Source organism: Ochotona princeps, chromosome 2, assembly GCF_030435755.1.
Source record: "Ochotona princeps isolate mOchPri1 chromosome 2, mOchPri1.hap1, whole genome shotgun sequence".
NCBI lineage: Eukaryota > Metazoa > Chordata > Mammalia > Lagomorpha > Ochotonidae > Ochotona > Ochotona princeps.
In genome coordinates, this window is record NC_080833.1 from 13,740,975 (window position 1) to 13,757,546 (window position 16,572).

The 16,572-nt window shown below is 42.1% G+C and overlaps 1 protein-coding gene across 12 annotated transcripts in view; it reads right to left on the minus strand.

Moving 5' to 3' along the window:
- Window positions 1-16,572, minus strand: part of EIF4G3 (eukaryotic translation initiation factor 4 gamma 3) — a 352,621-nt gene that overhangs the window by 204,311 nt on the left and 131,738 nt on the right. The gene's annotated exons all lie outside the window — the stretch shown is intronic.

The window sequence follows — 16,572 nt, forward strand, 5'->3', positions numbered from 1 at the left end:
CCAAAAGGAACAATCTTGGGAGTTTTTACTTAGACCTACTTTTCATTTACTCTGAATTTACTCTGAATCAGACACTGCTAGTTGTATGAGTGCAAAAACTGCTGCTATTCTAACAAGTTTGAAAAGCAATGCGCGGGCATGGCATGACAGCCTAGTGGCTAAAGTCCTAGCCTTGCATGTGCCAGGATCCCATATGGGCACTGGTTCATATCCTGGCTGCTCCACTTCCCTATCAACTCCCTGCTTGTGGACTGGGAAAGCCGTCAAGGATGGCCCAAAGCCTTAGGACCCTGCACTCGTGTGTGGTTCCTGGCTTCAGACCAGCTCAGCTCCGCTGTTGCAGCCATTTGGGGAGTAAACCAGCTGATGGAAGATCTTTCTCTTTATCCTTCTCTCTGTAAATCTGCCTTTCCAAGAAAAATAAATGAATCTTTAAAAAAAAAAGAGAGAGAAAAGAACTGCACAATGGGTTTTATTCTGAGGAAAACATGATAACAAGGAAGTACTCACAACCACCCTGATTTTACCTGGCTTGAATCAGAAGAGTCAATCCTATAGCACCTATCATGATATACTTTTATATTATCTAAATTAATTGGTAAACATCATCAATACTCTAAGACCTATGCGGGGGCAGGAATATAATTTAGTGATTATGAAGCCCAACTTCCATGTCCAAGAATCTGGACTGAATACCCAACAGTGGCTGCTGATCTCATCTTACAACTGAACAACCTGTTGGTTTCTCATAAAACAAGCGTTCTGGATATATTCCTAGGAGTGCTATTGCTGGATCATACGGTATGTTGATTTTGAGTTGTTTGAATGTTCTCCATACTGATTTCCATAGAGGCTGTACCAGCCTGCAGCCCCACCAGCAGTGGAGTAGGGTTCCCTTTTCCCCGCAACCTTGCCAACAAATGTTGTTGGTGCTTTTATTCATGTGGGCCAGTCTTACTGGCGCTAGGTGGTACCTCATTGATGTTTTAATTTGGATTTCCCTTATTGCCAGGGAACTTGTATGTTCATAGCAGCACAATCAGTAATTGCAAAAACATGGAAGCAGCCAAAATGCCCATCAGCAGAGGATTGGATAAGAAAGCTATGGTTCATCTACTCCATGGAATACTACTCAGCTATTAAAAAAAAACAAAATGCAGTTCTTTGTGGCCAAATGGGCCAAACTGGAAACCATAATGCTAAGGGAAATGAGCCAATCCCAAAAGGTTAAATACCACATGTTTGCCTTAATTTAAGATGATATGATATTATGTATAACAAGTTATGTTATGTATGTTATATGTTGTGTATAAACTAAAATTGAAATGTCAATGAGGTGGTCACAGAAGGTGGTTAAGAACTCGCATTTATTTTTAGCATATTGGTTAACTCATTACTATGTCAATTAATTCCATAATGATGTAAATTTTTGCTGATGGTATGTTGGAGCTTTTAATTGATCGGGATGATACTCTGCTGGCTCTGCCTTCAGACCAGAGAGGGTATACCTAAGAAGCCGTTGAACTTGACTGGACAATAAGATGCTGGACTCTATGGTATATGCTTGCAACAGGGGAATCTCAACTGAACTTGAGCTGTGGTTATGCAACAAGGTGGAGGAATCCACCATGGTGGGAGGGTTTGGGGAGGGGTGGGGAGAATCCAAGTATCTATGAAACTGTGTCACATAATACAATGTAATTAATGAATTTAAAATAATTAATTTAAAAAAACAGTAAAAAAAAATGAACAACCTGGAAGGCAGTAGTGATGGGCCAAGTAATTAATTTTCTGCCACCTACAAGGAAACTATGGATTGAGTTCCTTGCCACCAACTTTAGATCTGCTCAGCTTCAAACATTGCAGGTGTATGAACTAGCTGATGAGGGAGCACTCTATACCTTCAGCCAAATGTGTGTGTGTGTCAAAAATTTCTAAAAATATATTTCAGTACAGACCAATACTCTAAGTTTTCTGTAAGAGGTTGTAACAGGGGCAGGCAATTTGTACAGCAGAGGTGTCACTTGTGAACCCCATGTGAAAGTGCTTGGATTCAAGTCCTGCTCTGCTTGCAATTGCTGACAGCTCCAGTGCCTGGATATCCGCTACTCTTACAGAAGACCCAAATTAAGTTCCAGGTTTCTGGCTTCAGCTTAGTCCAGCTCCAGGTGTTCACAGCATTTGGGGAGTCAACCAGTAGACAGAAGATCTCTTTGTTTCTCTGTCTCTGAAAAGTGTGTGTATGTGTTTCTGTTATTAAAATCAAATTTGAGGAATAAAAGAAGTTGTAACAGTATTTTATAGCTAACTAGACAGCAATGGCTTCTCAAGAACCAAAACTAATCTTTCTACGTTAAGAAATGAAACACATCAGTAAGTATGAAAGAGAGCACTAAATGGTGAGGGAAAGGGCTGGCATTTGAGTCAAGCACAGTTGTAAAGCCACTGCCTCCTCTGTCAGCATCTGATCTGGGCACTGGCTCGAGTGCCAGCTGCTGCATTTACGATCCAGCTCCCTACTAATGCCCCTGGATAAGCAACAGTGGTTCAAGAGCTCGAGTACCTGAACCCACACAGACGAACTGAAGAAGTTCTTGGTGCACGGCTTCAGCCTGGCCCTGCCCTGGCTGCTGCAGACACATGGAGAATGAATCAGTGGATGGAAGCTCTGTCTCTTCTCCACCCCACCACTCTGACTTTAGTAACTCTGCCTCTCAAATAAACAAAATTCTTTTAAAGACCAAAAAAGGTGAAGTGAAATGTGCATTAACTTTTTTTAGACTCTTTATGAAATCTTATTCATTTAGTCTAAAAACGTGAATATTTTCTCCTGCTTTCACTGGAAAGACTCATGGAAGACTCATGGAAGTAGAGACTCATGGAAGCCTCATTTAGGGAGAGTAGGTCTCCAAAGTACCATTTCACAGCTTTGTTCTCTGCCCAGGGTGTATACATTAGAATTACCCAAGCCCAAGGTCATGAAGTTGGCCTATCAGTTAACAAACCTGAAGGTCACATCACAGCATCTGAATTCCTGGCTCTAGCTCCTGACTCCACCTTCGTGCCAATGCAGATCCTGGGGGACAACAGTGATAACCAAGTAGTAACATTCCTGCCACTCATATTGGAAACCTGGATATACTTCTGGTTCCAAGCTTTAACCCTGGAAAAGTCCCAATTATTGGAGGTACTTGTTGAGCACTGAACTAGAGCTTTTGATCTTGGTCTTTCTACAAATAAACAAAACTTTAAAAAACAAAATCACCTATTCCAAGCAATTAAATGAGAAATCTATGAAAAACAGGACCCAGTATTTTGATTGTAATAGGGAAACAGGATTGAGAATCACTCATCAATGATATTACATGCAGCAGTAAAATACTGTTCTGAACTTCATTTAACTGCAGTGGTTTTAGATGGGGCACTGAGATAAAACATCACTTGAGATGTCCCTGTCCGTGTCCCTGTCAGAGGGTCTTGGATCAAGTCTAGCCTTAACTGCCAATCCATCTTCCTGCTAAAACAGTGAATGATGGTTGAAGTATCTGGGTTCCTGCTATTCACATGCAGTTCCAGGATAGAGTTTCTGGCTCCTGGAACTGGCCAGGTCTAACTCTGACTGTTGTGGGCACTTCAGGAATCAATCAGTGGATAAAAGATCTCTCTTTCTCTGCTTTTTAATTAGAAGAAAAATCAGTGTAGGGTGAGGCAGTGCTGTGAGGTAGCTTATGTGACCATATCACATCTAAGAATGCCAGCTCAACACCCAGCCACAGCACCTCTACTCTAGTGTCCTGCTAATGGACCTGGGGTGGCAACCAAAAACGGCTCAAGTATTTAGGACCCTATCACTCCTGTAAAGACCCTGGTTTTGGACTGGCTGCTGGGACCACTTAAAGAGAGTGAAGGAAAAAAAAAAGACAGTGTGTAAAGCAACACTGTCATTCTGCCCTTTCAAATACATCATTTTTTAATAAAAAGTTATTTCTTATGTTACTTTTGTAGCAATACAGCCACAACTGCAGGATCTGCTTCACCTAGTTCTCTTGCTATTTACACATATGTAGTTATGTCTCCATTAAGCTCTTCAATCCTCCAAACTCACCAATGAGAGTTAGCATCAATTTCCTTGAAACTTTTATTAGAGCAAATATTTTTACCACATCCCATGATGCACAAATGCTCCTAACAGCAACTAGAGTCATGAATAATTTCCAGAAGGTTTTTAATTTAGTCTGCCCAGACCCTCCAGAGAAATCACTATGGCAGCTATGGCCTTGCAAAACTGTATTTCTTAAACAATTAAGACTATTAAGACTTGAAAATTGAAATGATTCCATGATCCATAGGCTACAGAACACATGTTGTATTGGTAGGCATAGGGGAAAAAAACATTAATCAAATTGTCCATCTCCCTGACTAATAAGGCACATGGTTAATGAAAAAGAAAACTCTTCACGTTGCATCTATAGAGCCTACGCAGAATAGACTTGGTAAAATTCTTAGAGAGTTCTAGGATTTTTTGGAGTGACAGATGAACATTAGCTATTTTTTTAACATTTTATTATTATTATTATAGTTTTATGATACAGCTCCATAGGCTCCCTGGCATTTCCCTTATCCCATCCCCAATTCCCTCCCCCTCACCGCCTAGATCCCCTGTATCATTACTAAAATATAGTTCTTCATACACAATCATATGTCCATCATTGCGGGCATGGACAATGGCAGAGTGTCCAGCATCCTATTGTCAAAATATAGCACACAGTTTCATTATAAGTCCATCTTTGTCTGGAAGTAGAAACGAATACTACATTGTATCCTCACATCTGGATCTTAGTCTCCATTTACAGCTACTGTACATCCCCTCTAATGAAAAGTCATAATACAAAATCAACAATAAAAAGAAAAATAGACATTTACAATGCCTGAAGTTAAATAACATGTTACTAGATATGACAGTCTCCATTACACAGCTACTATACATCCCCTTAAATGAAGAGCCACAAAACAAAAGCAACATCAGGGAGAAAAAAGAAATTAACAACACCAAGAAGTTAAATAACATGCTACTAAATGCCTAACATGTAGCTGAAGAGATGAAAATCAAGAACCTTCTTCAAGGAAATGATGCTACTCTATGATCTACGAGTCACTGAATGATGTAATCAGAAGAAAGTGTTTTGAAACTAACAGAAAACAACAAAATCCATGCATTATAGTTTCCACGGATTTTTGTTGGTGAAGTATGTCTCTTCTTGACAACAAATAAATGTTGTTTTGTTTTAAATCCACTCTATTAATCCATGACGTTTGATTGAACTTAGCCCATTTACATTCAGAGTTTAACATGTATGGATGCTACTTTGGTCCTGTCATTTTAGGAATGGGTTGTTCATTGGTTGTTATCTTAGGCCGACAATTTTTTTCTTTTAGAATCTGGAATATGTCACTCCATTCTCTTCTGGCCTGTAGAGTTTCCTGTGAGAGGTCTCCTGTGAGTTTCATTGGCATTCGTTTATATGTCAGTTGATTTTTTTCACATGCACATTTCAGGATCTTTTCCTTATGTTTGATTGAAGAGAGCTTGATGATCATGTGTCTTGGTGAAGATTGCTTTTGATCAAGCCTGTTGGGAGTTCTATGCCCCTCCTGGATCTTGTTTCCCAATTCTTTCTCCAGATTAGGGAAATTTTCCTTTATTATTTCATTAAATACATTTGCAAACTCAGCTTCTCTTTCTGCACCTTCTGGGACTCCCATAACTCTTAGATTTGGCCTCTTAATAGTGTCTTTCAATTCTTGAATACTTTTTTTGGCCTGATCCAGCTCTGCTTCCAGCTTTTTGTTTGCTTCTCCCTGATGACAGGAAATATCTTCCAATTCTGAGATTCTTTCTTCTGCTTGCTTCATTTTACTTTGGAGACTCTCCATTGTACTTTTAATTTGCTCTACTGTGTTCTTAATTTCTGATATATCAGCCTTGATTTGTTTTATTGCTTCCTTAAATTCTTTGAACTCTTGTATGTGTCTCTCATTGTTGATCAGAAGCTTTAAAATGAGTCTTATGGATTCTGTATGCCCCATTTTCTCTATGTCTTCCTCAGTTAACTCTGAGATTGGCAAAGGCTTTTGCTCCTTTGCAGGGGAGTTTTCAGTCATATTCATTGTGCCTTTGTCTCTTCTTTTGCTCTTGGTCATTGCACTTCTGGTTAGCAGAGTTTTCTCCTTGGGCAGGTTTCTAAGCTCTGTTATCCACAGGTCTACAATGTGATTTTATTTACTGAGGTTGTTACACAACTTTTTCCTTGCAGCCACTTATGCCACAACCTCCAGTGAGTTCCAGGTCTGGGTTATGTCAGATTTCCACCATGGTCTCCACAGCCCCAGCTCCTGGCTCACCACTCTCCACCTCCTGTGATACCTTGCTGAGGTTGCACCACTGTCTCTGCAACCTTTCTCCCACTTTCAGTTGGAGCAGGTTCCAGGATTAGAGAGACACCAGGTGTCCTATATAGTTAGGTTGTTGGTGGCGCTGATCTTGTTGGAACCTGTTGAATGTTAGGTCTGGGTGCCACACGGACCTATTTTGACCTTTACGATGCCACAGTCGGTATTATTTTTCTACGGGACCAGTGCAATCCACTGAACTCAGTGAGTTCTCGCAAGCTCAGCACATGCGCAGTTCACTGTTGTCCCCTGCAGTCCCAAAGCACTTGCCACAGTGTACAAAATGGTGCCTGACGTACCACTACTAGAATTCTTGATCTGCTAGCAATCAGGTCTGAGGCCTACCCAGACCTGTCTTGGGTGGAACCTGCAGAATGCCACGTTGATGCAGTTCACCGAGTCAGAAATGAGCTCACTCCCAGCTCAGCACATGCTCAGTCCTTTCCCTTGCCTTTGCCTCCTTACACAAAATGGTGCCCAATGTAGCTCTAGGGGGCTGACTGGGCTGTGAAATCCACCCTGTTCTCGCACTGTCTGTCTGGGATCTACTGCTCTGTCTCTGCTCCAGGGCAAATCAAACGGACCAGCAGGACAGACAGTTCTTTGTCTGGCTTTACCTCCCAATCTCCCAGTGAAAGTCCCTTCCCACCTGGTTGCTGGTGGAGTTCTGGCTGCTGGTGGAGTTCAGATCACTGTTAGCTGAATGCTGCTGGAGTATCAGTCACTGCAACACCACACCGTTGTGTCCGCTGCTTTCCTGTGTCTGTCAGTCATTCTCCAGGTATCCCTCTGCTGTTGTTCTGTCCTCTCCTATTTCCTGGAATATGTCCTCTCTGCTTCATCCTGATTAAATGTTTTTCCAGCCGTTTAAATGTGTCCTTACCCTATTCCACCATCTTGATTCTCCCAAACATTAGCTATTAATAAGACAGTCAGCTTGTACTTTGAAGCCAAGCACCAATGTCTGTCTAGGTACGGCATCTTGTAAACAGGCTATTTCAATTGCACTGAAAGTCTGTTGGTTATCATAGCTACCTACTTCTTCATTTGATATGCTGGATAACTCGTTGTAGCTTCAACCATTGTTTTTTATGTAATAGACAGCTTCCAGCCTAAGAACTCATGAAACAACCTATGCTAACTTATTTCCTCCTATGATGTCTTCATTTCTCACATCCTCCAAAGAATTAAAGAAGCCTAAAGCCATCTTGACACATGGCCCTGGTTTAAGGGAATGCTATGGCTAATGGAATCCTTTTGTCCAACATCCTCAAGATAACTATTTCACATTCTTATCGTTCAGGTGTTTTCTGGATTTTTGCTTTTAATTCCTTTCAAGAATTTTTCCTTTGCTTTCACAATTTGCTTTATCTGAATGAAAGAGACCTAGCTTTTAGCCAGTCATGGTTTTCAACATAACTTCTTCACTAAACCTAATCATTTCTAGCTTTTGATCTAAAGCAAGAGATGTGTAACTTTAACTTTCCCCTGAGCATTTACAGGCCACTGTATAATTATCAACTGGTCTAATTTCAATATTGTTTTGTCTCCAGATCCTGGGAGGCTCCAAGGCAGGAAAGGAGACAGAAGAAGTGCCAGTTAATGGAAAAGTCAGTTAAGTTCACAATCATACACAGATATGATCTATGAGGACACAAAACAATCAGGGCAGTACTATCAAAAATATCAATAATTATTGATTATATATTACCATAAATGACATTATAATACTAAAAGGTTTTAACTTGAAAGAATTACAACATAATAGACACAAAAGTGAACATAATATTGGAAAATGATGCTGACAACCTTGTTAAAGCGAAACAATTATTTTTTTAAAAATGTAGTATGTGATAAGTACAGTCAAGTGAAACATAGTAAAATGAGGTGGCTGTTTCCTAATCACTCTGCCATTGCTGCCTCTTTGCTTACATCTTCTGTAGCCCTATTCACTGCCTTTCCTATCCTCTATTGACGGCCAGCGCAAGCATTTCCACTCTTTTTCTCCCTATATCCCCCCAATCTTTATTTATATGCTTACTTGTCAGTTTCTCTTTGTCATTTGAAGCATTCCAAGTCAGAATTTTCATTCATTTGCCATACTAGACATCATCTTCACTCCAAATCCTGCTGCTTTCCTGTTAAGACCATCTCCATCGCCACTAATTTCTTTAAGTTCAAATTAATATGTGTGGTTCTACATTTAACATCCAGAAATCTGAAAAACCAGGACTGTGGAGTAGTAGCTCAAGTCTCCATGTGAAATGCAGGCATTCCATATGGGTGCCAGTTTCTGCCTGGCTGCTCCACTTCTTATCTAGCTCCCTCCTTATGAGCTAGAAAAGCAGTCAAGAATGACCCAATTCTTTGGGCCTCTGCACCCACATCGGAGACCTGGAAGAAGCTCCTGGCTCCTGGCTTCAGACTGGTTCAGCTTTGACCTTTGCAGCCATTTGAGGAGTGAACCAGCACTCTGTCTCTCCTTCTCCCTGTGTAACTCTGCATTTCCAACTAAAAAACAAAAAAAAACAACAGAATAGGAATGAAATTTTTAAAGAAGCCAAATTTCAAAATTATGTTGGCCAAACTTGCCTCAGGATGTTTCAAAACAGAAACACAAGAAGCAAAGCATTGTGACCAAGTGGTTGTCTGCAACCCTGGTATCCCATATAGGCATCAATTCAAGACCCAGATGCTTTACTTCAATCTAGCTTCCCACTAATGAGCCTGGGAAAGCAGCGGGCGATGGCACATGCACGTGTGCTCCTGCTACCACACGGGAGACTCTGATTAGGTTTCTAGCTACTGACATTAGTCTGGCCCAGCCCTGGCTATTGCAGACATCTAGGGAGTGAACCAGTGGCTGGAAAAACCAATGAATCTCTTTCTGTACCCACTTCCACCACTGCCCACCCCCATAACTCTGCCTTTCAAATAATCTTTTTTTAATTAACACCTTTTAATTAAGTCAAATTAAGCAGACGACAAGAAATTTAGTGAAGCATGCCTCTCCTATAGATTCAATTTTCAGATAGCTTTCATCTGTCTATTACTGATTTCAGCAATGTTTTCTTCTTCCACTTTTATTGTTCTAGCTTTATTGAGGCTTTAGTTAAGACAGAATCAAATCTACAGAGGAAACAGTAGTGTCTTTGAGGCCAAGGATACTTGTTATCTGCCTGTGGCCACTCTCCAGTATCCTGTTACTTCCCGCCCTCCTTAATCACCAAATGGTCATGTAAATAAGCCAGCTGGCTTCTGAGTCATCACTTTAGTATCCAACTTCTCTAACTCCCAAAGTAAGTCTCATACACTTCACCAACCATGAACCCTTAATAGGTCTGGAAATTTTTCCAGTGACTTCCTAAACCTGACAGCTGGACTTGAATTTTTTTTTTCACTACAATGTTTTGGCAGTTGTGTATCCCATACAGATTTTCTTATCTCTTGTCCAACTGATAAACCAAAATATTTTTTCTCTAAACCTGCTTCTGTTTTCTAAAAGAAGAAAATCTCCATGTGTATAAAATGTTAAGATGCTAAAATATGCAACAGCTACTCTACAGTTTTCACTGCAAAGAAATTAACTGCTGAATCACTTCACATCTTCCCTTAAAACGACTGCTCAAAAGAGAATCATAGCCCAATGCTCTAAAGATACACCAAGCTCAAGAACTTTGGAGCGTGTGGACTTCATGGCATGCCACAAAATCAAACTCATGTGCCTCTAAGACTAACAGAACAGACTGGATTATAAAAAAGACATCTCATACTAAAGAAAAATCTAGAATTCTAGTCAAGAGGAATCAAACATTTTGACTTCTGGATTGGCAAATAGAAGGGAATATATTTCGTATGAAGGAATATTTAGGAAGCTTTACATACTGATGCTAAAATTCACTTTAAATCTTATACAAGATTTTTGGGTTCTGATTTACAAAAAAAAAGTCTCAAAGGAAGCTCAGAGCTCACCAGAAAACACATTTTAAAATTTTCCCATCTGGCATTTCAGTTTCCAAAAACAAATTAAAATGAACAGACAAAAATTATGTGCTTTTTCTCATAGATCTTTTTTATCCATCTATCTATTTATTTATTTACTGGAAAGTCAGACATACAGAGAGGAGGAGAGACAGAGGAAGATCTTCCATCTGATGATTCACTCCCCAACTGGCCACAACAGCCGGAGTTGAGCTAATCTGAAGCCAGGAGCCCAGAACCTCCTCCAGGTCACTCAGGTGCAGGATCCCAAGGCTTTGGGCCTTCCTCCACTGCTTCCCCAAGTCACAGGCAGGGAGCTGGATGGGAAACAGGGCTATTGAGATTAGAACAGGTGTCCATATAGGATCCCAGCACATACAAGGCGAGAACTTTAGCCACTAGGCTACCGTGCTGGGAGAGGGGCCCAACACAATGGCCCAGTGGCTAAATTCTAGCCTTCAAGCACTGGGATCTCATATGGGTGCAGGTTCTAATCACCGCTGCTCCACTTCCCATGCAGCTCCCTGCCTGTGGCATGGGAAAGCAGTCTAGGACAGTCCAAGGCCTTGGGACCCTGCGCCCACATGGGAGAACTGGAAGAAACTCCTGGCTCCTGGCTTTGGATTGGCTCAGCTTCGGCCATTGCAGCCACCTGGGGAGTAAACCAGCGGGTGGCAAATCTTTCTGTCTCTCCTCTCTTTAAATTTGCCTTTCCAATAAAAATAAGCCTTTTTTAATAAAAAGAGAGAGAGCAAGGGAGAGAGACAGGTATCTTCCATCTGTTGGTTTACTCCCCAAATGGCCACAACAGCCAAGGCTGGGTCAGGTCGAAGGCAGGAAACAAGAGCATCATTAGAGTCTCCCTTATGGATGCAGGAGCCAAGGTCTTAAGCCCTCTTCTGTTGCATTTCCAGGCACATTAGCACGAAGCAAGATTTCTCATACAGTCGACAAGCACTAAACTATCTGAGCCAACAAGGGTGTGTGCCAGCAGAAAGCCTGGATAGGTTCCAGTCCTAGTTCTGCTCCTGATTCCAGCTTTCTGCTAGTGCACACCCTGTGAAGCAGCAGAGGTTGGCTCAAATAGCTGATGTGACCAGAGGGCATTCCAACTGTTCTATACTAAGTTAAAAATTAGCCCATGTGTTGAAAGGGGCCTGAGGAAAACAAAACATCGGAAACTAGGAAGCACACATTGAAAGCAGTCTAGGGTTTTATACTACAAAGTCTTGCCCAGCCCCCAACAGATCCATAGGTGCCCCTGCCTTCCTCCCATGAAAGAAACTCCCCTGGAGACTCCTCTTATCAGCAAACTGGTTACTCAGCCTGATAAACTGCACAACAAAACTTTCAAACCCTTCTCTCAAGGAAGTTACCTTCAGGAAAACTCCTCTGCGACCAGGTGAGCTCCCATCTGACTGCACTACATACTAAACTTTTGGAGAATTTTACCTAATCCACACTCAGCAAATCCTTTGTCCTGGAGAAGAGGGTGGAAGAGGAGGAAGAAAAACGGCAGACTGGCCAGAAGAACAGCACCGATTCTTTGATAAGCCCCAGTCTGAGCACAGCTTTCCCTGAGCTGTATGCGCGCCACTAAGCCAGTCGGAGTGATTAGACACTCTCTGTGTGGAGAGGTGCTTGTCCAGGCTGACAGATGTTGCACCTCATCAAACCTTGCTCTCTATCTCATCTTGGAATTCTTTCCTGCACGAGGACAATGGCCTGTCCCACCCTTTTCCACTAATACAACACAGCACCAGATACTCAGCCCTTCTGCTATGGTCTAACTACTGGTAATCTCATAGCTATAACTAGGTTCATGTTGAGGGCCTGGTTTCAAGGGTGGCACTACTAAGAAGTGGTAGAAACTTTAGGAATTGAGGAATATGGGGAGTTCCTTAGGTCTCAGGGGACATGCCCTTGGACAGTAGTTCTCGCTGAACTTCAGTAGTGTTTCTCCCAAAGAGGCTGTTATTTAAGGAACAAACTTGATCTTGTCTATTCCCTGTAACTCTTCTGCTCATACTTACTATATCAAACACTCTGGTCACAGCTATCCATCATTTATCCAACGGTCATCCTCACCAGAACCGAGCTAATGAAAGATGCCATGCCTTTTAGCCTTTAAAACTATTAAGGAAAATAAAATTTAAAAAAAAGTTTTTTGAAAGGCAGCTTTACAGAGAGGAGAGACAGAGAAAGATCTTCCATCTATTGGTTCACTCCTCAAACAGCCACAGAGGCTGGAGCTGAGGTGATGTGAAACCAGGAGCCAGGAGCTGCTTCTGGGACTCCCATGCAGGTGCAGGGCTCCAAGCACTTGGGCCTTCCTCTGCTGCTTTCCCAGGCCATCAGCAGGGAGCTGGACTGGAAGTGGAACAGCTAATATACAATCTAGTGCTCACACAGGATGCTGGTACGCCAGGGCAGAGGATCAGCCTGCTGCATGTTGCACTGACCACCCTAAATAACCTTTTCTTCTGTAAAGCACAACTTAGATAGTTTGTTATATCAACATTAAGATAACTGATATACATCAATTGAGTGAGCCATAAACTGGAACACTCACAGTTCTTAAAGTTATCAATATTATTAGGGATCTTAATATTCACCTAAATTCCACTCTTAGGCAATGAACCCTTTCTACCAACCTGGGGGAACGAAGGGGAAATGTGTCCTTTATGATGAATTTTTTAATACCACTAGCAATTAGGCTTTTATTAACATGAACATAATATGAATGCCAATGGATTCAAGTTGACCAGGTCAAAGCTGATGATATTACAAAGACAGTTAATCACTATATACACAAGCTCTCAGGGCCAGCATTGTGGTAAAGCCACGTTAAGCCACCTCTTGTGATATCGGCATTACAACTAGAGCGTTTGTTCCTCCTCTGGTTGCTTTACTTCCAATCGAACTCCCTGATAATGCACCGGGAAGGCAGTAGACAGTAACTCGAGTGCTTGGACCCGTCATCCACATAGGAGACACGGATGGAGTTCCAAGCTTCTGGCTTTGGCTTGGGTCAAAGTCAGACATATATATATAGAGGAGGAGAGACAGATCTTCCGTCTGATGATTTACTCCCCAGGTGACCGTAACAGCCGGAGCTGCCCAATCCAAAGCCAGGAGTAAGGAATTTCCTCCAGGTCTCCCACACGGATGCAGGGTCCCAAGGCTTTGGGCCGTCCTCGACTGCTTTCCCAGGCCACAAGCAGGGATCTGGATGGGAGGTGGAGCTGCTGGGATTAGAACTGGTGCCCATATGGGATTCCAGCACGTTCAAGGTGAGGACTTTAATCGCTAGGCCACCGTGCTAGGCCCAACACCCAAACTCAGCTTCCCACTCTGAATTTTTAAGTTTGTGCAACAGAAACTCAGTACTCTTTGGAGGCTATCAACTCTATGTCCAACCCATTGCTTGCTCTGGACACACCTACCGACTCTACTATTTCAATGATTTACACAAGTGAGTAGCAAGCCATTATAACTTATCACCTAAGGTTACTTACAGAATGAGCCAGAGATATTAATTTACCTAACGAAATTGAACTAAAAAGTGAAAGACTAAGCCCTAGAATTTAGGTCTCTTTGATTCAAAGCCTATAAATATAAAGTTCAGAAAAAAAGAAAATATCAAGTTAAATATTGCTGCATTATCACATTTTTTAAAGATTTATTTACTTTTATTACAAAGTCAGATATACAGAGAGGAGGAGGAGAGACAGAGAGGAAGATCTCCCGTCCAATGATTCACTCCCCAAGTGACTGCAAGGCCCAGTGCTGCCCAATCCAAAGCCAGGAGCCAGGAACTTCCTCTGGGTCTCCCTCGCGGGTACAGGGTCTCAAAGCTTTGGGCCATCCTCGACTGCTTTCCCAGGCCACAAGCAGGGAGCTGGATGGGAAGCGGGGCTGCCGGGATTAGAACCGGCGCCCATACGGGATCCCAGTGCATTCAAGGTGAGGACTTTAGTCGCTAGGTCACTGTGCTGGGCCCTGCATTATCACATTTATATAAAGCTCAGAAAAAAGGAAATACTCCATCAAATATTGCTGAAGTACCACATTTTTATAAAGTTCAGAAAAAATTTTAAAAAGTTCTCTATTTTTAAAGCTCTACTTTCTCTTGTTTTACAAAAAAAATATTTATTTACTTTTTTATTGGAAAGGCAAATATACAGAGAGGAAGAGAGACAGAGAGGAAGATCCTCTGTCCGATGATTCACTCCCCAGGTGAGCCGCAACGGGCCGATGCGCGCCGATCCGATGCCAGGAGCTTCTTCAGGGTCTCCCACGTGGGTGCAGGGTCCAAGGCTTTGGGCCGTCCTCGGCTGCTTTCCCAGACTACAAGCAGGGAGCTGGATGGGAAGTGGGGCTGCTGGGATTAGAACTAGCACCCATAAGGGATCTCGGTGCGTGAGGTGAGGACCTTAACCACTACATTATCGCGCCAGGCCCAAAAGCTCTATTTTCAAAGCCATAACTGTTTAAAATTCATATTTTTCATTGTTAAATCTATGGAGACTGAATATTGCACTAATTCTCCAAATTTCCCAGTGTATCAATTTAGGGAAACTTCCTTATCCTATCAACAAATATTAAGATATTGTTACAAGACAGGTTAAGTTCATCAGTCTCCTTCTAAGGAAAAAGAAGGGCAGGTTATTCTCTGGGCTCATCATCAGATTCATCAAAATGGGAGCCAAACAGAGCACAAATAAACACCAGATTATCCCTGGAGACCTCCACCCCAGTGTTCAGACCCTCTAGGTCAGACCTCTGATAAAAGAGGAGTGGCATTTACAGAATGTAGTCACAAGCAGCCCTCATGTGACTGATTTTGTCAAACCACAATCTGAAAACATAAGAACTTACAATGGAAAACCAAGCACCTTTTTTCTATATGCCAGATATCAACTGCTTGCCTCTTAGCTGAGAATTCACCCTGATTACCTGTAATGTGAAAATGGATTTGTGCTCGCCAAGTGTTTAAGATGGCAAAATGTTGCTACAGCTTGTCAGTAGAGGGCACTAGAGGCTTACAGGACAAAGGGTGTGTGTGCTTTCTGGAGCCTCTGGGCTTGGTGGCAGCCATCTGCTACACTAGGCAGAAGGGTAAAATTTGGTTTCTCCAGTGACCAGCGCCCCTGAACGCACAGCCTCTTCAGAGACAAGACTGCTGCAGCACAGAGAAGCAACCAGCAACCTACAGCTAACCCTCTGATTTTCAACTGAATGTCTGTTCTTAGGAACATCTTTCCCTCTTTTCTGTAGTGGGAAAATTCTGAGTAATGGTAATGACAGCACTGCCTGCTGACAAGTCACACCATGCCCCCCTCTAGACAAGTTCTAGATCCCAGTCCAGAAAAGCGGAAGCAATATCTTGCCTAACACTCAGAGTCATGAGAAAACAGGTACAAACTTGGTATGCCTTTTTGACATTTTGGGATTTGGGAGGCAATGTATACTATGCTTACTGGCTCAACTGACCTCAAAGTCATTGGGGACATTTGCAATTCTGAGTGAGGAACAGAGCAAAAGAAAGCTCTGCAGCAAGGACAGGCTTCAGCAGCAGGGACTCCAGCTCTGGAGACTCGTGACATAAGCACATTAAACCGTACTTGAACTGCTGGAGCAGAGATGTCCTCAGAAGCCTTCATCCAGTGTGCACTACAGGAGCCTAGGCTTCAGACACAGGGTAAAAGAAGCTTTTCCTTACACTGGTAAGCAAAATTTCCAACAATTTTCAGAGGTAGGATGTTCAGCAAGATCCTAGTCCCACAGTGACAGTGTGTCAGCTCAGGAGGAGCTGCACCATGTACGCTCACCTCTGCCCTAAGAATATTTACTGCTCCTTGCATCTACTACTTGAATTTCTGAGAGTTCTAACTAGCCATTCTCTCCCTGCTTCAATACTTATGAGGTACTTAATAATCCTTCCTATGAAACTTGCCTTATTTGAATCATAGCATAATTTTTCTCTTCAGATTAGAGTCTGACCAATACACAGTAATTATAGCTTAGGTAGTTCTCTTTGGTACTATGAAAACCAACAAGAGTTAATTTTGTTTTGCTTCCAATAGTTAAAATTCACAAACATATCAGAATGATTTATATCAAGTTTAACCAACAGCA